Raw genomic sequence first — 25,997 nt, forward strand, 5'->3', positions numbered from 1 at the left:
GATTGGAAGAATAAACATAGTTAAAAATGTCCATACTACCCAAGGCAATCTACAGATGCAATGCAATCCCTATCAGAATCCCAATGACATTCTTCATGGAAATAAAACGAAGAATCCTAAAATTCATATGGGGCAACCAAAGACCCCGAATTGCTAAAGCAATACTGAGAAAAAAGAACAAAGCTGGAGGTCTCACAATCCTTGACTTCAAAATGTACTATAAAGTCATAGCAATCAGAACAGCATGGTACTGGCACAAAAACAGGCACACAAATCAACGGAACAGAATTGAAAGCCCAGAAATAAAACCACACATCTACAAACAGCTAATCCTCGACAAAGGTGCCAAGAACAGACAATGGAGAAAAGACAATCTCTTCAATAAAGTGTGTTGGGAAATCTGGACAACCACTTACAAAAGAAGGAAAGTAGACCATCATCTCACGCCATACACAAATAAACTCAAAATGGATCAAAGAGCTGAAGACAAACGCTGTAACCATAAAACTCCTGGAAGATAATATACGTAGTATACTCTTTGACATGGAACTTAAAAGGATCTTTTCAAATACCATGTGTTCTCAGACAAGGAAAACAAAAGAAAAAATAAACAACAGAGACTTCATCAGACTAAAGAGCTTCTTCAAGGCAAAAGAAACTAGGCTCAAAAGGACAACCCACCAAGTGGGAGAAAATATTTTCAAACCATCTGTCTGACAAGGGGTTAATCTCCATAATATATAAGGAACTCACACAACTGAACAAAAAAAACAGTCTGATGAAAAAACGGGCAGAGGATATGAACATTTTTCCAAAGAAGATATACCTATGGCCAATAAACACATGAAAAGATGTTCAACATCACTAATCATCATGGAAATGCAAACGAAAACTACACTAAGGGCTGGCCCGGTGGCACACCAGTTAAATTCGCACATTTTGCTTCAGCAGCCTGGGATTCACTGGTTGGCAAGCCACACTGTGGGAGGCGTTCCACATACTAAGTAGAGGAAAATGGGCACAGACATTAGCTCAGGGCCATTCTTGCTCAGCAAAGAGAGGAGGACTGGCAGCAGCCGTTAGCTCAGGGTTAACCTTCCTCAAGAAAAAAAAAAAAAACACTATACTAAGATACCACCTATCACCCATTAAAATGGCTATAATCATTAAGACTAAAAATAACAAAGGGTGGAGAGGATTTGGAGAAAAGGGAACCCTTATACCCTGCTGGTGGAAATGCAAACTGGTGCAGCCACTATAGAAAACAGTATGGAGATTCCTCAAAAAACTAAAAATAGAAATACCATATAAGCCAGCTATCCCACTGTTGGCTATCTACCCAAACAACCTGAAATCAACAATCCAAAGTAACACATGTACTGCTATGTTCACTGCAGCACTATTCACAATAGCCAAGACATGGAAACAATCCAAGTGCCCATCAACTGATGAATGGATAAAGAAACTGTGGTACGTATGTACAAGGGAATACTACTCAGCCATTAAAAAAACAAAACAGTCCCATTTGCAATAACATGGATGGACCTGGAGGTATTATGCTAAGTGAAATAAGTCAGATTGAGAAAGACAGACACCAACTGATTTCACTCCTATGTGGAATATAAACAAACACATGGACTAAGAAAACAGTTCAGCAGTTACCAGGGGAAGGGGGTTACTGGGTGGGCACAGGGGGTGAAGGGGAGCACTCATGTGGTGGCCAACAAGAAATAACGTACAACTGGAATTTCACAATGGTGTAAACTATTATGAACTGAATTTTTAAAAAGGTGGGGAAAAAAACAAAAAACACTATGAACACAAAAGAAACAATTCAAGAAATATCCAGCCAAATGAATGAAATTTTCAGAACTCCAAGGATAAACAGCAACTTCTAGAGGAAAAAAGAGCATTCTCCCACAAATGAAGGAAAAAATCAGATTGTATCAAACTTCTTAAGCATCTCATCCTATAAGAACATAAAATAGCCATCAAAGTTCTGGGGAAAATTACCTTGGATCTTAAATGCTAGACCCAAAGTATCAACTAAACGTGAGGCAGACAAACACCTTCTCAGGCAGGCAGTTCCTAACAACTAGGAGGAAATAAAAAGTCCAGTAACTAACTTTTTTAGTCAGCTAAATACATGGACAGTTCACAAAAGAAATCAAATGACTATTAAACATAGGAAAAGGTGTTCAGCTACAGTCATAACAAGAGAAATACAAATAAAGATACTAGAACTACTCACCTACCAGACTGGCAAAAAAATCTTCTTTAGGGTGAGTCCAGAAAAGCTTGTAGGCTAGGGTTAATTTTGCCCCACTAATTAGAGAAAATACTTTTGAAGACTGCCTATATTCCATCTATTAGGAGGTCCTTCCACACTGGCTGATGGGAACATAACACTTTTTCTGGCCCTATGTAAATCTTGGGAATTGTTTCACCTACTCCTTTCTACTGGTTCTATCTCCACACTCAGTAGATTCCACATGCACATGTGCAAGTCAGTCCTAAGCCAAAGCCTTGAGTGGACACTTCTAAGTTCTTTGTCTCATTGCAGAAATTTCCTATCGTTTTGCCCCACAAGTCTACCTATTATGATCTTCTCAAATTTTCAGCTGTTTCCTCAACTTTTAGTAAGACCATCAGGCTATGTGTGAATTCACACTACCTGTGTTGTGATCTATTAATTTTCTTCAAGGGATGGGCTGGGGCATCTATAAGATTCACCACCTCCTGTCATCCAATGTCTAAAAGTCTGTTTCATATATTTTGCCTGACTTTTTAGATTTTTAAGGTGAGTAGGTAAATCTGGCTATCTGGTTTGCTGTTATTCCATCATGGCCAGAAGTAAAAGCTTGCAAGCCAATTCAATTTTAACATTACAGGAATTTTACTGAATTGAATGTTTCAATTGTATGTATTTTCTCTCTCAGAATTTTATTGAAAAGATCCAGCTAATTCCTAGTAATTTAACTGTTCCCTAAAACAAAAGCCAAACGATGAAATCTAGCAAACAAAATGAAATTCATATATTTCATCATCCAATCAAAAATTATCAGTGATGCCCAAAAAAGGGCAGAAAAATACAACCAATAATAAGAAGGAGAATCAGTTTATAGAAAGATACCCATGGCGCCAGCCCCATGGCTGAGTGGTTAAGATTGCGTGCTCCGATTCCTTGGCCCAGAGTTTCACCAGTTCAGATGCTGCATGCGGATATGGCACTGCTCATCAAGCCATGCTGAGGCAGCGTCCCATATGGCACAACCAGAGGCACTCACAACTAGAATATACAACCATGTACTGGGGGGCTTTGGAGAGAAGAAGGAGGAGGAAAAAAAGAGATATCCAGAAACGAGAGATATGATGAAATTGTATCTGCAAACAAAGACATTAAAGCAGCTATTAGAGATATGTTTAAAGTAAGGGAAAACACAAACACAAGGAAAAAAATAAAGATACAAAAGATCCAAATGAAACTTCTGGAGATAAAAAATGTACTAACTGAAATGAAAAATACACTGGATAGGATTAACAGATAAGACAACGCAGAAGAAAATGATCAGTGAGTGAACTGATAGGGTAGCATTCAAATTAAAAGGCATTAAAGGAGACAAAGCAGACACTTTAAAACTGAAATGTACAATTAACAATTGAGATGATTATTTCTAATATTTATGCACCCAATAACAGTGATACACTTTCATAAAGCAGAAAACACAAGTGATACAAGAAACAAATAGAAAACACTAATAGGAGACATGAACACACCTTCCTCAGTCCAATACAAACCTGCAAATCTATGAGATAAAAAATTAGTAAGAATATGGAAAAATTAAACCATATTCATTTAAGTATTAACAGACTTCATATACCAAATGCTAAACTCTCAAATACAGAAAGCCTATCTTCTTCTCAAGCATCCACCTTAGGACACACAAAAAACTTTAATAAATTCCAAACAAATATACAAATAGCATAATTTGACCACAATTCAATTAATCGAAAAATAAAATCAAAAAACAAAAAGATTTCTTCACATGTAATTTTAAAACAAACTATGCTAAAAAAACAAAGTCACAAAACCAATTAACAAAGAACTTAGAAATAAATCCCAAAACTGTTGTCTGGGGTAAAAAAACCAAAACAAGCCACTAGGACAAATATACAAAAGTCCAAAATTACAAGGCATATTTAAAATCATAAGAAATACTTTAAACAACCCTATGTAAATAAAGCTGAAAACACAGATATGGATAATTTGGGGAGATACAATTTACTAAAAATGTACCCAGTAGAGAATGAATCTAAACAGAAAAATTACCATACAAGAAAAAGTTCTATTACAAAAAAAGCACAGTCCAAAGTGTCCTTGATAACGGAGATTCTAGGCACTAGAAAAAGGAAACACACATGTAAAACAAAAGGAAATAATAAAAACCCTGTAGTACTGAACATAAATTGGAAGTATCAGTACGAAGTTATTCAGTACTGTAGGGTAAATACACATTAAGGACTGGTTTAGAACTTAAATGCTACTTTGACTGTCAAGCATTCAAAACTTAATTCAATGCAATAAAGCAACTATCATCCTTTTAAAAAATTTTCCATCCACAGATGAATGGATAAAGCAGCTGTGGTAAATAAGTACAAAGGAACAGTATTCAGCCATAAAAAACGAGGAAATCCTGCCATTTTGCAAGACCTTGGATGGACCTTGAGGATATTAAGTCAGAGAAAGGCATATACTGTATGATCTCACTTGTATGTGGAATCTAAAAAGAAAAAAACCTAAATTCATAAATTTCAGATTTGTGGTTACCAGAGGCAGGGGCGCAGGGAGAGAATGGGATTGGAGAAAGGTGGTCAAAAGGTACAAACTTCCAGTTACAAGATAAATTAGTACTAAGGATGTAACATACAGCACGATTATAGTTAACACTGCTGTATCATAAATATGAAAGTTGTTAAGAGAGTAAATACTAAAAGTTCTCAAAGAAAAAAGTTTTTTTGCTTTCTCTTTTTATTGTATCTATTTGAGAGGAGGCTAACTAAATTCATTGCAGTAATCATTTCACAATATACGTTAAGTCAAACCATTATACTGTACACCTTAAACTTACACAGTGATGTATATCAATTAATCTCAACAAAACCAAGAAAAAAAGATTAAAGGCATACAGAAAAATCAAAAGAAACAAAAAAATCCTTAATTTCACAAGTTACTTACCAAAAGATTTAGCGTACATATATACACTCTTCTATTAAGCGAAATTGAGGTTCCCATAAAGAAATATTTGATACACTCATTTTCTGAAGGACATAATTCATCAGCAAACATTTATGGAGTAGCTACTACAAACAGTACTTCAAACAATATTCTCCACAAGGAGACAGACAGTATGGAATGAAAGAATGGAAGGAGGAGAAAGAAGGAGGAAGATTATTAGCACATTCTTCCTGGTACCAGAAGTGGCAATCACAGGTTAAACAAACAAAAAAAACAAACAAAAACAAAGGTGCAATAATGATAATGATTAAACTTCAAATTACAAAAATGTAAAACCCATCAGAGTAAATTATTATGAATCTGATATCAAATTAATTCCATAATTGGCTACTTTGCGCTGGAACTCTGTATCACTAGATTTATTAGCAAAGGAGTAGAAATCTTGACCTTGAGGACTGAGAGAGGTAGAGATGGAAAATTACTGACAAAAGTAAACATCATACAGAAGGGAAAGACAATACTTACTAAGCACCTACACAAACATCATAACACTTTACCTATCTCAATTACTCCTCTTAACAAGAAAAGGTATCTTAACCCTCATTTTACTAAATAAAAGCAAGACTCTCTTACAGTGGTTGTGCCTAATGAGTTTTCAAATACAAATACGTTTTCCTTCAGTCTTTTAATCTAAATTACGGCAAATAATTCATTTTTTTAAATATAATTTTCATAACAATTTACAACAAAATAATGGGCTTGATAATTTGCTTGTCAAAGGCAAATCAACTTGCAGAATTAGAAAATCCTAAATTAGGGGCTGGCCCCGTGGCCGAGTGGTTAAGTTCGCGCGCTCCGCTGCAGGCGGCCCAGTGTTTTGTCGGTTCGAATCCTGGGCGCGGACATGGCACTGCTCGTCAGACCACGCTGAGGCAGCGTCCCACGTGCCACAACTAGGGGAACCCACAACGAAGAATACACAACTATGTACCGGGGGACTTTGGGGAGAAAAAAGGAAAAAATAAAATCTTTAAAAAAAAAAAAAAAAAGAAAAGAAAATCCTAAATTAAACATTAAGAATCCAGTTTCTGGGACCGGCCCGGTGGTGCAGTGGTGAAGTTCACATGTTCCGCTTTGGTGGCCTGGGGTCTGCCAGTTCAGATCCCTGGTGCAGACATGGCACCACTTGGCAAGCCATGCTGTGGTAGGCGCGCCACATATAAAGTAGAGGAAGATGGTCATGCATGTTAGCTCAGGGCCAGTCTTCCTCAGCAAAAAGAGGAGGATTGGTGGCAGATGTTAGCTCAGGGCTAATCTTCCTCAAAAAACAAAAGAATACAATTTCCTGCAGTCTATACAGAGCCTGAAATAATTTACACAATGTTATAAGCTGCCAATATGACCTCGAAAAAGTTTCCTTAATTCCAGAGATTAAAAGGCTTTTTAACACCCTTTTATTTAATAATAACTCAATTTTAAAAGCTACAGTGATTAAGACACCATATAGCATTAATACATGAATAGAAAGAAACATCAGTGGAAGAGAACAGAAAGTCCATATAATACCCAAACACATACATAAATTTAGGGGGCAGCCCAGGGTTTCCCAGGTCCAGATTCCTGGGCACAGACCTAGCACCACTCATCAAGCCATGCTGAGGTGGCGTCCCACATATCAGAACTAGAAGATCTACAAGTAGAATATATACAACTATACAACTGGGGGGCTTTGAGGAGAAGAATTTTTAAAAAAAAAGAAATTTAGTATGTCAAAAAAGTTGGGACAACTATCTCAAAGCTTACTCAAAATAATCGTCAAATGGATGAGAGATTCAAAGGAGAAAAAAGCAAAGTCACTGAAGAAAAAGGTGGGGAAAATTTTTATGATCTTAGGAGGGGGAAGGAAGGCCTTTCTAAGTATGACACGCAAAAACAGAAGTTATAAAAAGATATTAACATATTCAAGTATATGCACAAATGCAAAAAGCGTTCTATGCGACAAAATTCACAACTAAGGACAAAGGAAACAACAAACTGGGAGGAGTGTAATACTCATCACATACAGCACACATAAAGGGCTGACTTTCCTTCATACATAAAATGCTCCTACAAATCAACAGAAAAAAGAGCTCAAAAGACACATGGGGAGAGGATATAAACAGAGTTCACAGAAAAGGAACTTATAAATGAAAAATTTTCATTCTCAAAGAAAAAGGCAAACGCCTAAGAAAAAGTCTGATACCCCATTAGCGCTGGAAATGTAAGTTGGTATACCTCTATGGAGAGCAATGAGGCATAGAACTCAAAATTAAACTCAGCAATTCCACTTATAGGAATGTACTCCACAATTACAATGATATTCATGCATATTGTTCAAAATACATAAAGAGAAAAAGAAACAACTTAATGTACACATCAATAGAGGGCTGGTTAAATAGACTATTACGCAGCAATAAGAAAAATAGGTAGCTTTACATGTGTTATATAGAATAACCTTCCAAGAAAATTCCTTAAGTAAAAAACGCTGTAGAGCAGGGTGGACCTCATGCTACTACTTGTATTAGAAAGGAAAAGAATATAATGTGCTTATATATACATAATGTCTCTACAAAAATACAGAAGAAACTAACACTGGTTTCTTCAGATAAGAACTATTGCTGGGCAATAGGAGTGAGGGGGTAACTTCTCTAAAAGTCCCTGTACTTTTTGTAATTTGCACTGGGTACATGTATTAAAGATAATCTTAAATCTTCTTCAGTCTGGCAACTCTACCATTTCCTGAATCCTCAGACTCTTAGCATAATCGATCTTTTTATAAAGCCAAATTAGCCTGAAAAGCAGTATTCCAAGAGCAGCAAACAAGTTGCAACAGGGGGCTGGCCCCATGGCCGAGTGGTTAAGTTCACACACTCCAGTTCAGCAGCCCGGGGTTCACCAGTTCAGATCCTGAGCGCAGATCTGGCACCACTCATTAAGCCATGCTGAGGTTGTATCCCACATAGAAGCAGTAGAAGAACATACAACTAGGATGCACAACTATGTACTGGGGGGACTTTGGGGAGGGGAAAAAAAAAAAGAGGAAGACTGACAACAGATGTTAGCTCAGGGCCAATCTTCCTCACCAAAAAAAGTAATATAATTTTTTTTTAAAAGTTTCAACAAATGAATTTATAAAATGAGCCTAACTCTATGAACAAACAGTTCACAAAGAAAGATGAAATTGTGGAAGAAAGATGAAAGATGTGGAAATTCAAGTACCTTAATTTAAGGACATAAATGGCTAAGCAGACAGCTAAAAATATACAATCAATATATATGAATATATATAAAAATATATATACTGAATGTATACTATTTGATAGGCAATTTGCTTACGGCACGACAGGTATTATCTCATTTAGTCTTCACTATATCCCTAGGAGGTTGATAGTATCTTTTCTTCAAAACAAGAAAAACAGGTTTTTATATAGATGTGAAGTACATTTTAAGGCTCCCAAGGGCACAGTACTAGTCAGTGGTAGCTGAGATTCTTAACCACTATACACATACATACATACTGTAAAAAACTGAGCATACATTAGGTAAAGATTTTACCTTATACAAAACATTACCCTGAAAAACAGGTATGTAAATAATTCTCTAAGTTCTGAGATTAGTACCTGTCAGGTACTGTCTTGAGCTATAGCTATATCAAACCATACAAAATACAGACCTCAAGCTCCTAGACAGGTAAAAAAGGAGCAGTTTGAGCTAGCACTGCAGTCACAACTTGCCTTCCACTAACCTAGCCAACTTGGTCCCCAAATACTCTAGTCCTCTCATCAAATTCACTCCTTGTAAGGTGCTAATTTAAAAGACCAAGGCAAAAACATTTTCACTCACTTTCCCCCCATTTCCACAACGTCCCTATAAAAGGAACTCATTTTAATGGAAGAGAGGCCAAAGAGTAATTCATGTGAAAAATCTGAAACTACCAGTTGGGTTAAAGGAAAAAACTAAGGCAACTAAGGCTTCCATAAGAAAAGTCCCTATGATACTTTGATTATCAGGGGAATTCATTTTTCAAGTAATTTTCAACCTAGCTAGTGTTCCACTAAACAATGATTTCATCACTCACCTGATGATACTCACTGTAATAGCCTCAAGCTTAGGATTCTTCTAGAGCTTTAGTAAATAAGCTTCCTTGCAAGGGGTCTGTAACATGCTCTTCTTAGAAAGAACCAAAGCAAGTTCACGCTGAGAAAATTTGTAATACCAAAAATAATTAAAGTTGTGTGGGCGGAAATCTTCATTTGTATCTTCAAAGAGGAAACAAAAGAATTGTTTCCTCCTCAAATACAGACACACACTGCATAACGTTTCAGCCAACAACAGACCGCATATACAACAGGGGTCCCATAAGATCAGTACCATATAGCTTAGGTGTATAGTAGGCAATACCATCCAGGTTTGTGTAAGCATACTCTTACGGTGTTTGCACAACGAAATTGCCTAACAACCCATTTCTCAGAAGCTGTCTCCTTCATTAAGCAATGCATGAATGTAAAGACATTAGTTAATATAAGTGAACTCTCATGGTCTTCCTGATTTCTGAAAACGAGTAGCCCAAAATTCTGTTTATTCATGTATTTCAGAGTCACTCTTTGAAACCTAAAGTGTGTTTTATATTCTCAAACCTGAGAGGACAATTTCACTCGGTTTCAATCTCTGTTCAAAATTGGGGAAAATTTTTAAAGGCAAGTGTCTAATAAAGAAGTCTTTACCAGGCAGTCCCTTCAGAAAGCTAATAGCAAAACCAAAGCCAGTCTTGAATCTGGCAAACTAAACAGAAGCTCATGTAACAAACTATTTAAGTCTAGGCAGATAAAACAGCTTTTAAACGATCAGACAACAAATCAACTCAGCTAAAAATAACCCCCTAACAAATTTCACCTAGTCCCCAAGCAGTTAAATAGCAGTTGTATCATAAAAATACCAACTGCATATACTCAGTTCTGGGGGGGAAATCAAAAACAGGAGAGCCGGCCCCATGCCATAGTGGTTAAGTTCCATGCTCCACTTCAGCAGGCCAGGTTTACAGGTTCAGATCCTGGGTGCAAACCTACACCACTCATCAGCCATGCTATGGCAGCAACCTACATATAAAGTGAAGGAAGACTGGCACAGATGTTAGCTCAGCACTAATCTTTCTAAGCAAAAAATAAATAAAAATTAAGCTAAATTATCTAACATGTTGTTAATTCTTTTACTTTGCAAGTAACTACTGAGAATACAACAAACAATGAGACAAGGTCTCTGCCCTCAGAAGAGTTTATGTGATAAAAATGGGTGAGACTAAACAAGATAACTAGAGACTGTGCTTTAAATGAAATAAATAGGATCATATAGCATAATAAGAGAAATCAAAAGGTATGGGAAGGGGGTTGCCCATTTTACACACAATGGTTGAGAGACAGTCACTCAGAATGTACTCTGTGAGCTAAAATTGAGCTAACAAGGGAAAAACAGAGGAAGGAGGAACAAACACAAACACCCTAAGACAGGAAGGAAAAAACCTAGTATGTTCCAGGAAGAGAAAGAAAGCCAAAGGGCAATGGTCTAGGAAGACACTGAGCAAGGTTGCAAAGAAAAGGAGGAGACAAGCAATGCAGATACTTGTAGGCTACAGACGCTGCGTGTTATTCTTAGGTCCAATGGGAAGACACACTCTTCTGTGAATTATGAACTACAGGGGTATAAGAATGCACAGGAACAAAGTTACAAGGCTACAGCAGTAGTTCAGGTGAGAGAAGAGGGTGCCTTTGACAAGTCCAGAGGCAGTGAAATAGAAATGGACATAGTGGGGAGATGTGAAGTAGAGCAAATAGATTTGCTAATTATTAGTTGGAAAGAAAAGAAGGAATCAGAGGTGATTCCCACTTTTTTAGTTGGAATACGTGCATAATGTAGGCATTCACTGAACTAGGAAAGAAGAGAAAAGTATAAACCTGGGTAAGACTCAAAGGAAAGAAGTTTTGGACATGTTAAATTTGTAAACCAAGTGGGAAAGTCAAGAAGGTAGTTAAATTACAAGAGTAGAATACATGGAAGAGAACTGAACTGGAAATTTTAATTTGAGATCGTTTGTATAAAGATGCCATTTAAAACTATATGGTACCATATTGCAGATTACACAAATATCACCACAGAACAGTGTAATGCATTATGTGTCAACTATTTTAAACATGTCATAAAATGCAATCTAAATATACCTGGTTTCTGCTCAGTTCCATCCCTTCAATTTTTATTTACCTGTGGTCCCCAATCCACAATCTCTCCCTCCTGGTTGATCAAATGGTCCTCACCCACTACTATCTATGTGACCCAGCCATAACAATACTAACAATGTTTGTATCATTTTACAATTTCAAAGCATTTAGCATTCATTATTTCACTTGATTCTAGTGATAACCTTGTGAGGTAGGAAAAGAAGAAGTTTTATTAAGCAGGAAATAAGAGTCTTATAAAGGCTGGCCTGGCCAACATAAAATAGCTATTACTTACTAGATAGGATGAAGCCACGATTCAAATTTAAGGACTCTATTTACTCTATATTCACAGAACTGCAGAGCAAACTATAGAAGTTCAGGAATCTTACGTTTTTGCCTTGTTTGCTACTACATGCCTAGCACCAACGAAAGTGCAGGCACATGGTAAGCACTCAAACATCTGCTGAGGCAATGAACAACTTCTCTAGCACAGAGTAGGACTCAAGAGACAAGAATCCCAAATCCACTGTTAAGTCAATGTTTTACAGCAAATAAGTTGACATGGTTGTATCCTGCTTTCTCATTTCCAATACAGAAATGTTGTCATTTATTTTCCAAGTATTCTCAAGTATAAATTAGATAATATCTAACATTTCAAGCCACTCAAAAGATTGCTCTATGAATTCAAGATGGCATTATTTTGTCCATAAAACCATTTGTCCATTACTATGCCCATAAAAACATTTCCCCATTTTAATTCAAATTTCTGATAAAAGATTTTAGAAAACAAAAGAAGACGTCAATCAGCTTTTAAAATAAAACAAAGAAAAAGTCAAATGCTATCATTTGTTATTTATGAACTGTTGTTTTGTGGAATTGACATAATACGTAGACATCAATGAAGAGTCCACAGAGACAGTTCCACACATATATGGTCAAGTGATTTTCAACAAAAGTATTTCAAAGTGATTCAATGGGAAACAAAGTCATTCAAAAAATGGAACTTAGGGGCTGGCTTGGTGCTGCAGCAGTTAAGCACACACGTTCCACTTCGGCGGCCCGGGGTTCGCTGCTTTGAATCCCAGGTGGGACATGGTACCGCTTGGCAAGCTATGCTGTGGTAGGCATCCCACATATAAAGTAGAGGAGGATAGGCACGGATTTTAGCTCAGGGCCAGTCTTCCTCAGTAAAAAGAGGAGGACTGGCAGCACATGTTAGCTCAGGGCTAATCTTCCTCAAAAAAAAAAAAAAAAAAAAAAAAGGAACTTGGGACAAGTGGACATCTACACCACCGCCCCCCAAAATGAACCTCAAACCTCTCCTCACACTACATGCAAAAATATCATTAAAAATAGATCACAGACCTAAAAATATGAGGTAAACTACAAAATTTCTAGAAGCAAGCAGGAAAAAGTCTCACGACCTTGGTTTAGGCCAAGACTTCTTAAGACTTCTTGTGTAAACTGTGTAATTTGTGTAAAATAAAAGCACAAAGCAAGAAAGAAAAAATTAACCAATTTTACTTCAAAATTTAAAAATGTCTGTTCTTCAACTCAAAACAAGTTACTGTTGATAAAATGAAAACACTCTTTTATTTACTCTTAGACATTTAGCCCCGTTATTTCCCCTGCCCTCTATCACCCCAGGGCCAAGTACCTGGCAACGAAAGACCACTCCTATTAGCCCAGAACCTATCAATAATATTCCAGCTATCCAATCCTAAACTCGTCTACCCTGCCTTGTCCATTCCTCCCCTGTCCTCCTCCTCCAAAGCACAATAAAGGCAAAGTGTTCTCCTCAAAAAAAAAAAAAAAAAAGTGAAAATGAAAACAAACCATAGATTGGGAAAAATTATTTGCAAAACACATATCTGATAGACTTCTATCCAAAATATATAAAGAATTCTTACAACTCAGTAAGACAATCTCATTTTTTTTAAATGGGCAAAAGATTTGAACATACTTCACTAAAGCACATAAAAAGATGTTGAGCATCATCAGGGAAACACAAATTAAAACTACAGTGCAAATTCAAACTATACATCACTATAATGGTTAAAATTAAAAGACCAACAACATCAACTACTGGCAAGAAATAACTAGAACTATATAACATACATTGCTGGTGGGACACAAAATGGTTCAGCACTTTGGAAAACAGTTCAGCAGGTTTTTAGCAAATTTAAATACACACAATGCATACGACCCTGCAATGCCATTGCTAGGTAACTTTCCCAAGAGAAATAAAAACATAGTCCACACCAAGTCCTGTACTGAAATGTTCACAGACGCTTTATTCATAGTAGGCAAATAGTGGAAATAACCCAAATGTCTAGTAACCAGAGAAGGGATAAACAATTGTGGTATATGCAGACAACAGAAGACTTATCAATAAAAAAAAGATGAATTATAATCCATGCAACAACATGCATGAAAGCAGCCAGAAACAAAGTCTACACACTGTTTGATTCCCTTTATATGATGTTCTGGAAAACAATACACAATACTAAAAACAAGAAACAGATTCGTAGTTACCAGGGACTAGGGGTGAGGAGAGGGGACTGTCTGTAAAGGACCAGGTAACTTTCTGGGTTGATGACAATGTTCTATATTTTCACTGTGGTGGGATTACACAACTGATCTGTCAAAATCTTAAAACTGTAGACAAAGAGTAAACTTATTCTACATAAATTATACCTGAATAAACCTAATTTAAAAATGAGTTCATACCCCATTTAAAAAATTAGCTGGCAGACATTCGTTTATAAAGATCAACTCTTAAAAATGTTAATTTTTTACTGTAAAAACATCGGATTAATACTGTTTCCCCTATATTACCCTAACCTTAGACTTATTTTCTCTAGTCTGAGGATTTAAATTAATGCTACAATTTTTCCTCTACAACAAGGACCAAGTCCACTAATCCAACTGGACGATTTTTCCCACTCAATTTACGTGAAGGGAAACTAATAATTACTTTTTTGATTACTTCTAGAAATACCATGTCACTATACCATAGAATAGCTTTAATGTTGTCTAATTGTCCATTCAACTACACTAGCAGTAAATATTAGGAAAATAAAGGAAACATACTCTAATCACTGTATTAACCACCTGGAGGGACTTTTCTTCCTTAAAGGACAGAAGTACTTAAGGACACTAGATCTTTATTTAAGAGGGGCAAATGCAAATGACCTGTAGAGGGTGTTTTGGAAATGGGAGTGGGAGGTGTTTGTTTTCCAGAATGGTCACACCTGTGCTATTACTACATATTGAAATACATTATTACAAATGTCTTTCCTTTTATTTAACTTTTTTATTACAGCTGTATTTTATTGTGATCTTACATGCATAGGATGTTTTTTTCTTAGGATAGTAAAGGGGACTTTAAAAGGTATTTGTTATAAAAGGTGTACAGAACTGACTGAATTCTGTACCCACTGCTCTAGAGTTGAGCTGTCCAATATGGCAACTAATAGACACATATTGTTACTTAAACTTAAACTAAAATCAGGGGGAGAGATGAAGGCAAAAGTGGTGATTATGCATATATGTGTGGTGATGGATGGTAATTAGTCTTCAGGTGGTGAACATGACATAATCTACACAGAAATCAAAATATATAACTAGGTACACTTGAAATTTATAGAACATTATAAACCAATGTTACCACAGTAAAAAAGTAACTTTTTTTTTTAAGATTTTTTTTCCTTTTTCTCCCCAAAGCCCCCCAGTACATAGTTGTATATTCTTCGTTGTGGATCCCTCTAGTTGTGGCATGTGGGACGCTGCCTCAGTGTGGTTTGACGAGCAGTGCCATGTCCGTGCCCAGGATTCGAACCAACGAAACACTGGGCCGCCTGCAGCGGAGTGCGCGAACTTACCCACTCGGCCACGGGGCCAGCCCCAGTAATTTTTTTTTTTTTTGAGGAAGCTTAGCCCTGAGCTAACAGCTGCTGCTAATCCTTTTTTGTTTGTTTGTTTGTTTTTCCCTGAGGACTAGCCCTGAGCTAACACCCGTGCCCATCTTCCTCTACTTTATATGTGGGATGCCTACCAGAGCATGGCTTGCCAAGCAGTGCCATGTCCGCACCCGGGATCTGAACTTGTGAACACCAGGCTGCCGAGGCGGAACATGCAAACTTAACTGCTGCACCACCGGGCCGGCCCCAAAATAATTTTTTTTAAAGAATAAAATTACCCTTCAGGGGGAAATAAAACCACTATGAGATACCACTACAGACTCATCAGAAAGGCAAAAATGAAAATAAAAATACCAAGTAATGGAAAGGATATGGAGAAACCAGAACTCTCAGAGACCACTGTTGGGTGTATAAATTGGTTCCAATAACTTTGGAAAACTATTTGGCAGTACCTAAAACTTAACTATGCATACCCTATGACCCTCTAATTCCACTCCCCCAGGTAGTTGCTCAACAGAAACGTAAGGATATGTTCACCACCATAATTACTAGAATTTTCATAAACCATACTATTCTTAAGAGCCCCAACCATAAATTTCCCTAAACGTCCATTAACCAAAAATTGATAAATAAATGTTGGGATATCTGCATTATGGAATATTATATGGCAAGGAAAATGAATGTTCTATTCTACAACTATGCAACAATATGGGTGAATCTCATAAATATAATGTTGAGCAGAAGAAGCTGGGCAAAAATAATACCTATTATATGATTCCATTTACATGAAGTACAAATACAGGTACAACTACTCTATGCTGTTAGAAGTCAGGATAGTGGTGACCCTAGAGAGTGGCCAGTGACCGGACAGGAGGCACGAGGGGATCCCTATAATACTGGTGTCTTCTGTGTCTTGATCTGGGTGCTGGTTATATAGATGTGTTCAGTTTGTCAAAAATCTACTGACTGGGGGCCAGCCTGGTGGCGCGGCAGTTAAGTTCGCACGTTCTGCTTCTCCGCAGCCCGGGGCTCACCAGTTCGGATCCTGGGTGTGGACATGGCACTGCTTGGCAAGCCATGCTGTGGTGGGCGTCCCATATATAAAGTAGAGGAAGATGGGCATGGATGTTAGCTCAGGGCCAGTCTTCCTCAGCAAAAAGAGGAGGACTGGCAGCAGTTAGCTCAGGGCTAATCTTCCTCAAAAAAAAAAAAAAATCTACTGACTGCATATTTATGATATATGCACTTTTGAGTAGGTATATAATTCAGTAAATATCTTTTTAAATAAAATTCTGTGACCTTAAAAAAATTAAATTAAATTAAACAAAATTCAGTTCCTCACCTGGACTAGCTGCATTTTAAATGTTCAGTAAGGACATATGGCTAGTGACTACCATATCGAACAGGGTAGACATAGAACACTTCCATCACTTCACAAAGTTCTACTGGACAGCACTGCTCTAGAATAAGACCAACTGCTTAGAACACTAAGGAAGTTAACTATAAAAGACTACAGATAAAGAGAATTCAAATTCTCGCTCCATCACTTACTCAGGACTTGGATAAAATATTGAATCCCAGACTAAGTTTCCTACAACATTAAATGGAAACAGCACTTATTTCACAGGGCAAACATTATATAAACATTAGTTACGAAGTAATTCAAAAAGAAAATATTCCTTACTAAGAACAAACCCATGTGAAGAGCATATTATAAACAAATCACAATTGCATCATATTAAGAAAATAAAATTTAGTTGCTAAGGATAAAATAAATATCTTCCAAGTTCCTGAAACAGAATATTTTACTTTCCTTATATTGTCACCTTAAAAATGTTACCTATGAGCCAGAATGATTGGGAATCTAAGCTCTGGATAAAAAACCTACAGGTTCAGAAAAACCACTTATTGGTTGTGTGACATTGGCAAGCAACTTAAAATCTCCGTGCCTTCATTTCACATCTGTAAAATGAGGACAACAATAGGACCTTCCCACACTCAATGTCTATGACGATTAAATCAGTTAATACACTTAAAAGGCTTAGAACATTGCCTGGAAGATGGTAGGCATTGATAAATATAAATTATTAAAATCTATTCATTATGATAAGTGTTGAGATCCAGAAGATATAAAGAACTCCTATGACTCAACAACAAAAACAATCTGATTAAAAAATGAGCAAAGAACTTAGACATTTCTCCAAAGAAGATATACAAACAGCCAATAAACAAAGAACATGACATTACTAATCACATCACCAATCATTAGGGAAATGGAAATCAAAACCACAATGAGATACCACTTCATACCCATTACAACAGCTATTACCAAAAACACAAAAAGTAACAAATGTTGGGAAGGATGTGGACAAATTGGAACCCTTCTACACTGCTGGTAGGAAAGAAAAATGGTGCAGCCACTATGGAAAACAGTATGGAGGTTCCTCAAAGAATTAAAAGTGGAATTACCATATGATCCAGCAATCCCACTTCTGGGTACACACCCAAAAGAATTATAAATAGGGATTCAAACATATTTGTACACCCATGTTCACAGCAGCATTATTCACAATAGCCAAAAGGTGGAAGCAACCTAAGTGTCCATCGACAGATAAATGGATAAACAAATGTGGTATGTACATACAATGGAATATTATTCTGCTGTAAAAGAAATTAATTCTGATTCTGACACATGCTACAACTCCGATGAACCTCAAAGACATTATGCTAAGTAAAATAAGCCAGTCACAAAAGGACAAATACTGCACAATTCCACTCATATTAAGTACCTAGAGTAGTCATATTCATAGAAACACAAAGTAGAACGGTGATTGCCAGGGGCTGGGGGAGAAGAGAAAATGAGGAGTTAATGCTTAACAGGTACATGGAGTTTCAGTTTGGGAAAATGAAAAAAGTTCCAGAGATGGATGGTGGAGTTGGTTGCACAACAAGGTGAATGTACTCAATGTCACTCAACTGTACACTCAAAAATGACTAAAATAGTAAATGTTATGTTTATTTTACCACAATAAAAAAAAGTTTCCTCATTACACTGATTGGGAGATTATTGCGAAGGGGGGAAAAAAAACTTATCTCCCTATATCATACAGTGGATAGAAAAGTAAAAAGACTTAAATCCCCTAAATTTGTATAAATTTAGAAAATGCTTTCTTCTCCAAAATTATAACACCCCAACCTCCTATTTGTGGGGCGAAGACTTTGGCTAATTATGTTGACAAGTACTGTTGTGAAGGATTACCTCCTATTGTAGTTTTTAAACATGTCCACAAATTCTTTTCACAAAAAGGGAAGCCTAATTCCTCTCCCCTTGATTGTGGGCTAGACTTCTAAGAAAAGAAAGAGGCAGAACTGACTTCTGAGAATAGGTCATAAAAGGCACTTCACTTCTACCTCTCTCTTCTCAGATCACTTGCTCTGGGAGATTCAGCTGCCATGTTGTAAAGAAATTCAAGCAGCAGCTCAATGGAGAGGTCCACATATGGCAAGAACTGAATCCTCCAGACAGGACCCAGCATCAACCTGCCAGCCCAATGAGGACACCATCTTGGAGGGAGAGCCTCCAACCCCAGTCAAGCCTTCAAATGACTGCAGCCCTGGTCAACATCTTGACTAAGATTTTATTAAAGACCCTGAAGGAGCCAGAACCACTCAGCTAAACTGCTCCCAAATTTCTAACCTACAGAAACCATGTGAGAGAGTAAATATTTACTATTTTGTTTAAAAAAACTCACTCATTAAGTTATAGTTATGTCCACTGAAAAGGAAACTAATGTCTTTTTACTAGTATGCATATGTAATAAAGATGACTATTCCTAAAAATTTTTAAGAATTTTTTAAAATGCATTTGCAAGTTATGACTTTTAAAGGAAACACAACCTATTTAACTAGGATTTTAGAACTCTTGTTCTTGCTAAAAATAAAAAAAAAATGAATGGGAAAAACTTTTAAATATGGTTTTAAAAAATATAATCTGAAAACTGAATTAAAGGGCAGAAAATGAAAGACCAAAAATATTGCACTCACCAAGACGTGAACATGAAGATGACTCAAAAACAAGAAACTGAGTGGGATATCTTGTATAAAAAGATGCAGAAACTAGCAATTACTTGAAGGGATATAGACCAAAAAGCCTGTAACTATTCTGCTGGGTGGGGCAACTGACAAAAAGGGAAAAAGCAAGCAGGTAAAAGTGAAAAAGAGACCCAATCACAAAAGGTTTGTCAGTAACTCTAACATTTTGTTTCTCAGGAGGGTCCTGTTCAAAGTGTAGGCCTGCTCCCCATAAAAATACATAAGCATCCCCAAAATTATCAATTTTGGAAAATTCTCAAACCACTCTCTCCCATACCCACCCACGCAGCCAAAAACAATTCATGTTAGGAACTCCTGACACATAAACCATTTTGGGGGGGGGGGGGACATCTTTCTCCAACCTGCTCTCCTTAAATATACCAAACACAAGACCCTAAGGGCTGCTTAAACAACAAAACCAAGAGCTGTACTTTAGGTAGACCTCTCTGGCCACAGGAGAGATTATGGGGAGAAGAAAAGGGAACCAAAGGTGAAGAGAGGAGTTAGCAAATTACTTCCCTTAGTCAAGGACCAAGCTAGGATAATAAATCAAACTGGAAATGGGAAGGCAGGACATGAATGAGATGCAAGTGATGCCATTAACAGAAACAAAAGAGAGAATAAATAATTTTGGAGACTATGATAAATCCTGGTTTGACATGTAAAATCTATTGAGCAGAATCTTAAAATATAGGAATTAGAATAAAACTTTACATCTATACAACACTTCACAATTAACAAAAAGCCTTCATATACATTATCTGCATCAGTTTTATGAAGAAACTAAGGCCAAAAGAGGTTGGATGAATATACAAGGGTCACGTAGGCCCTTTCCTAGATATTCCAAATCCTAAAGCAAAAATCTCCTTTCTAACTCACAACCATTATTTTTTTCCTACATCACTACCCTTACCTGGATCTAAATTCTTATCTAAACACTTTTAGGAAAAATTACACTTGGGGATGGCCCGGTGGCACAGCGGTTAAGTTTGCACGTTCCACTTCAGCGGCCCAGGGTTCACCACTTCAGATCCTGGGTGCTGACCTACACACCACTTGTCAAGCCATGCTGTCAAGTGGAGGAAGTTGGGTACGGATGTTAGCTCCAGGCAAGTCTTCCTTACCAAAAAAGAGGAGGATTGGCGGCAGATGCTAGCTCAGGGCTAATCTTCCTCAAAAAAACAAAAAATAAAAAAATAAAAATTACACAGAAAAGGTAACTAGGTCAAAAATAATTAGATAATCTGGTCTTGGTTTAGGTTCTGTCCTCGCTTGTTACTTTTACTTTCAGAGGTTCCCATCCTTATTCCCTTCTGTAAATCTTTAAATATTGTAAATATTTATCAAAACGTTCAAGTAAGTAAATTTGTCCTTGAACAACTGCTGGAAGCAAAGTTCACAAATGTTAGAGTATTCAAGGATTAAAGTTAATTGTTAAGATCCCTGATCTCTGGGGTAATCTTTATCCTGATACTACTGCTTGGGTAACAACATCAATAGGAGAAATTTAAAATAAAATAATCACAGACTATATATGTTATGTGATTCTATGAATAAAGGTCATTCATTTCCAGTTCAACTTCTTAATCACATTTAACAGGCATATTCTTAGAAAATGCTCAAAAAATAACTTGAAAAGCCATTAAATTGAGGAATGGATAAAATACAGGCTCTCAAAAGGAAAGAGGGGTACAATGTTCTCACTACATTTTTACATAAATCAAGAGATAAATTCAATTGCAAGTACTACACACAGCTCTAACAGAGAAAACACAACCAAGTCTATTTTAACAGAGAAGAATTATTGAACTCTAATCTCAATTTAGGTCAGAAAATAAACACTACATACGCATATCTAAATACCTACATTCTTTTGGACTCTACTACCTCTTCTGTTCTAAGTGAGATAAGAGGATTCAACAGTACAGCAAAAAAAGTTTTGTTTCCAAGTAAATGAGCAACTGACACATTATTAGGCCATCTTGGCAAAGTGTTCAAAAATTACAACCTTTTATCTCAGAAAGATAATTAAATGAAATAAACTCTAATTTTAGCTACACTGATCTGCTAATATTAACTGCTTAAAAAATTTTAGTAAATTTATTAAAAATAAACACTCCTAATGAATGCCTATGATTCACTGAAAGACGAAATGTAATAACTAATGGTGATTAAAAACACCATCAATCTGAAAAATAAAAATATTATTAAAATATAATTCTCTCATTTGTCAAAAGAATTTCTGTCACAACAGTTAATATTTACAACTTTTTTAAAAAAGCTGTATAAACTTAAGCCAGCATAACCTTCCTAGGAGAAAAAAAGTATACTCATTTTTTTAAGTTAAAGATTCTTAATCCATCTTGCTCAGTTCCTCTTAGTTTCTGTTCCTAGTAATGACGTGACTCTTGGAACTGAGATCTTAAGGAATAATTCAAAATGCAAAGCCACTTCAACAAATTGTTTGAAAAGTTTAATTTCTATCATGGATTAAAATGTTAGGAACAGTTATGCCTTAAAACAAACTACTTCATGAAATATCAGATTAAAAATCAAGGCCTATAATTTGTTTTAAAGAACTACCTAACTAGAAATGGGAACACTAAACTGCATTTAGAACACAGTCTAAACTCACATTTAGAAAGTAAACCAGCTATCGAGACGTGAAACATTTGTTGGGTTTTCTCCTACATTTCTACCAATCTATGAATCCAATATGCCTAAGGTGAACACTGACCACACAGATTTTGTTTTTTACTTTAGGAGCACAAAAACTTAAAATGTGGACTCTTAGATCTGAAATATTCTTAAATCTTAACATTTTCTGCATTTCAATTTACATAATAGTTATTTTCAGACTGTCCAGGAAACCGAAGCCAAGGAATATTATTGCAAGAAACTGAAAAGCTATACCACAGGATAAACTTGACTCTCATTACAGTTTGCAAATGAACATTTGATTTGCTCACCATATAGTACTTACAAATTCCAACAGGACTGCACAGGAAGGCGTTGGGTTTTTCTCCGTAACCTTTATGTTTTCCAGTTTGTTTTTTTATTTTGTATCCTCTGAAATAATATCCAAGTTCTTTGAAGATACTTAACCTACGACTATTTGACATAGAGTTACTTCAAGTCAGCTACCCATACTTCTGTTTTAAAGTTTTCATATGGCTATCTCCAGAATTAGCCAAGTTCCTTGGATTTGAGATTATAAAGTCTTCTTTATTATTCCATGTACTTTCACTGTTGCACTTATCCACTCCAGATGAAATATCCAATTTATGAGGCAAAAAGCAAAAACAAAAAGAAAATTTCACATCTGAAGAGCATTCCTAAACATCAGCATATAGAGACATAGCTATCTCAATACTACCATGCTGCTGGGAAACTGCAACATCTTAAATTTCCACGTAAATAAAAGATTAAAGGAAAAAAACTCTGTATTCTTTCAGTGTCTTCATTTAGAAAAGCTGTCCCATTGTGACATGAAAAGGGATGAGGTCAAAAATTCCTAAAACTTTCAATAAAGGTAAAAATAAACTGCCATGAAACTTCAGCAATATTTAAACAGTAATTTGAAACTGCTGAAACTACTCAGTACACAAATCAAACATATCTTACAGTTTTGGCTGAAGAACACCAACAACGGGGAGGGGGTTGGGGGGAAGGCAAAAAATACCAGCTGAAATACTTTGAGTTATATAATCCGTTTGAACCAAAATACTGAAGAAATGCCTGGGTCTCTTTGTAAGTAGCTTGTAGAACTGTTCACTACTATCAATTCACTTCAGAGATGATTCTTGCCAATTTTAATAAACTTCTGGGGCAAAATTATCCAAAAACATTGTAATTCCAAAATGGCCACTTGAAATATCCGGGGCCTTTTTACACAAAACCTAGAAGATGATCTTCATATCTGAGTAATTCAATCACCTGTAAAAGTTATAAAAAAAAAAAAAACTTAAATTACACAGTGAGTTTTAATTTTGAGCTAAAAATTAATCCCCATCTTAAAGAGTCAACCTCTGGAGAAAAATTCACTTCTATACAATCCTACGAGGGTCTGGAAAAAGGCTATGCCCAAACAAGCACCCCAAAAAGTCTACTGTTTCAAAAGGACTTCAGAGTAGATAGAGAAAAAAAGGTGGGAGATGATGCTGTGGAGGGCAAACACTGATTTCAACTGGGAAGGGGGTGCAGATACAACACAGGTGGGTTATATAAGCAAACCTTCCCATACCTTTCGAATAAATATTAAAACTATGAAACTGGCACACAATCTTTTAAGAGATGGCTATTTTCTACTTAATGTACCAAAGGAGAAAGAATGGGCAGCTGTGGTGCCAACAAGCATTAATAAATGACGCTCTCTCCAAATTAGAACGTGTAAAAGCAGCACCACATTCTCCCCACGAAGGGTGGAAAGGTAGGTGGAAGAGAAGTGGGGCCAGAACATTCCTTAAACTCGCCGGAGGGTGAGACTTGCCCGGCTCCGGAGGGCAGCAGTGGGATAAAGGTGTCGGTTCCCATTTGCCTGAATTAAGAAAACAGGTTTCTCCCGACACTGAGGGGGTGGAAGGTGCCGGCCCTTCTCGTGAAGCACGTCCAGAGGGGCTCTCTCCGCAAACAGAACAGGTCCCCTCAGACCCCACAGGACTCACGGGGACCAGGGAGCACTCGACTCCGCGCACAGCCAGCGCCGCGGACCGGCGAGAGGCGGGGAGAGCGGGCGCGCAGCTCACGAAACCAGCGAAGGCCACAACTCGGCCTCGCCTCCCTCAGCCTCCGAGAGGCCGCGGTGCAAAAGGAGGCGGGTGTGTGCGAGGAGCCGGGGGAAGGAAGAGAGAGCCGGAGAGCGGCGGCCCCGCTCCCAGCCGCCGCCAAACACCTCCCCCCGGCCGCCCAGGCGAAACCACGCACCCCCTCCCCACAACCGCCGCCTCCGCTCGGCCGGGCCGAGGCAACACCACAGCGGCCTGCCCGCGCCGTCCTTCCCTCTGTCTCCCTGCTCTCCGACCCCCCACCCCGGTCCGCGGGCAGGCTCACACCTCGCGCCGCCAACGCCGCTCCCGACCCCTCAAACCCCAACGCCGACACGGGCGCCCCCCGCCTCCCTCGGACTCCGGCGCGGAGCACAGAGGCCGCTGTTACCTTCTGCCACACCAGAGGTGCCCCTGGCCTGGGGGTGCCACTGCGCTCGATCCCGGGAGGAGGTTTTCGGTACTTTGAATAATCCCCTTTTGCCGCTTTTCCCTCCCCCACAACCAGTCTCAGTCCCAAAATGGCGCCGACCCGATCCGCAATGTTCTGAGCCAAGTCTCGCGAGATCGTGGAAGGTGGCGAGGCGGGGAAAGAACTAGAGGGGTTGAGGAAAGGGAGGGGATAGGCGGGGCGAGGAGGAGGAGGGAGAAAGGGTGTGGAAGAAGCGGTGCGAACGAACCTACTGGGCGGGGCAGCAGGAGCCTCTCCACCAGAGAACCTTCTGGCCCAAGCAACCGCTTACGCCCCAGCCAAAGAAGCTCCGCCCCCTACGTCGGGCGGCTGGGGGTAGGAGAGAGGGCGTGGCTACGCCTTGGGGCGGGGCTTCGAGGAGGCCCCGGAGGCGGGGGCGGGCAGGGGGCGGTGGCTCCGCGCGGTGACGTCAGGAGCAGCTGGAGTCGGGGATTACCCCCTGCTGCTGACGTGGGGACGGTGAACAATCGGGAACGTTCGGTGGAAGGGGGAATTCCCCGCTGCTCCCCGAGGAGCCCCTTCTCCCCGCCGGCCCCCACCACCCCTCGGGGCCGTCCCGGAACCTGGGATGGTGGGGCCGCCGGGAGGGCGAGAGGGGAATGTTGCTCCTGGAGGCGGCCGCGCGGGTGAGTGGCGCGCGCCGCGGCGTCTTCCCCGGCTCGAAGCTGGGATGAGCTGCGGCGCGCGCCGCTCGCCGGGTACCGCGCTCGGCCCGGGCGGCTGGGAGAACACAGGCTCGGCTGTACACAGCCCTGCGCGGGCGGAGCTACGGACGTGCTGGCGCCGGGCTAATTGGACGCCCTGAAGCCAGGGATCCAGCTTCGTATGCAAATAGGAGAGTGTGTCGGCCCCAAATAATATATACGGGAGGCGGGTGGCTGAGTGGGCAACGTTCGCTGGTTGGGAACTAACCCCCAGGTTCTCAAAGGGTAAGAATGGCTGCTGGATGTAATCGTGCTGATTATCATTTTTTCTTTCTACTAAATCCACAGTAGGTGAGAATTATTTCAACAGTGTCTCGGTCCCACACAGCCCATGCAATTTATAGTAATGAAGTTTGTGGTAGTCACAGTTCTCTAATTGCGATACCTTTTCGCCTTATAACCGAAGGCTCAGTTTGAAACCTGTAAAGTGAACCTTCCAAGAGGAAGAAAAGTCACCTTACGTGTTTAGGCGGAATGTAGGGGGATGGTGTCTTAAGGAGGGGAAAATCCAGAAAATAAAAAGTACTTGGCTCTTTGCCCTCCTCCAAGCCACAAAGGC

General features: G+C 38.6%; 1 protein-coding gene across 8 annotated transcripts in view; it reads right to left on the minus strand.

The window, feature by feature from the left end:
* GPBP1 (GC-rich promoter binding protein 1) overlaps positions 1 to 25,502 on the minus strand; it is a 96,287-nt gene extending 70,785 nt beyond the window's left edge. For 2 of the 8 annotated variants that reach the window (XM_070586877.1, XM_070586874.1), the window contains exons 1-2: positions 24,943 to 25,480; positions 22,469 to 23,435 (exon numbers count right to left, since the gene is read on the minus strand). The gene's annotated coding sequence lies outside the window, so the exon portion shown is untranslated. Of the gene's footprint in view, positions 1 to 22,468; positions 23,436 to 24,653 lie in introns of all 8 variants that reach the window. The other 6 variants (XM_070586875.1, XM_008515887.2, XM_070586873.1 and 3 more) reach the window with 6 other exon arrangements.
* Positions 25,503 to 25,997: the final 495 nt, after the last annotated feature.

This window comes from Equus przewalskii, chromosome 20, assembly GCF_037783145.1.
Source record: "Equus przewalskii isolate Varuska chromosome 20, EquPr2, whole genome shotgun sequence".
Classification (NCBI taxonomy): domain Eukaryota; kingdom Metazoa; phylum Chordata; class Mammalia; order Perissodactyla; family Equidae; genus Equus; species Equus przewalskii.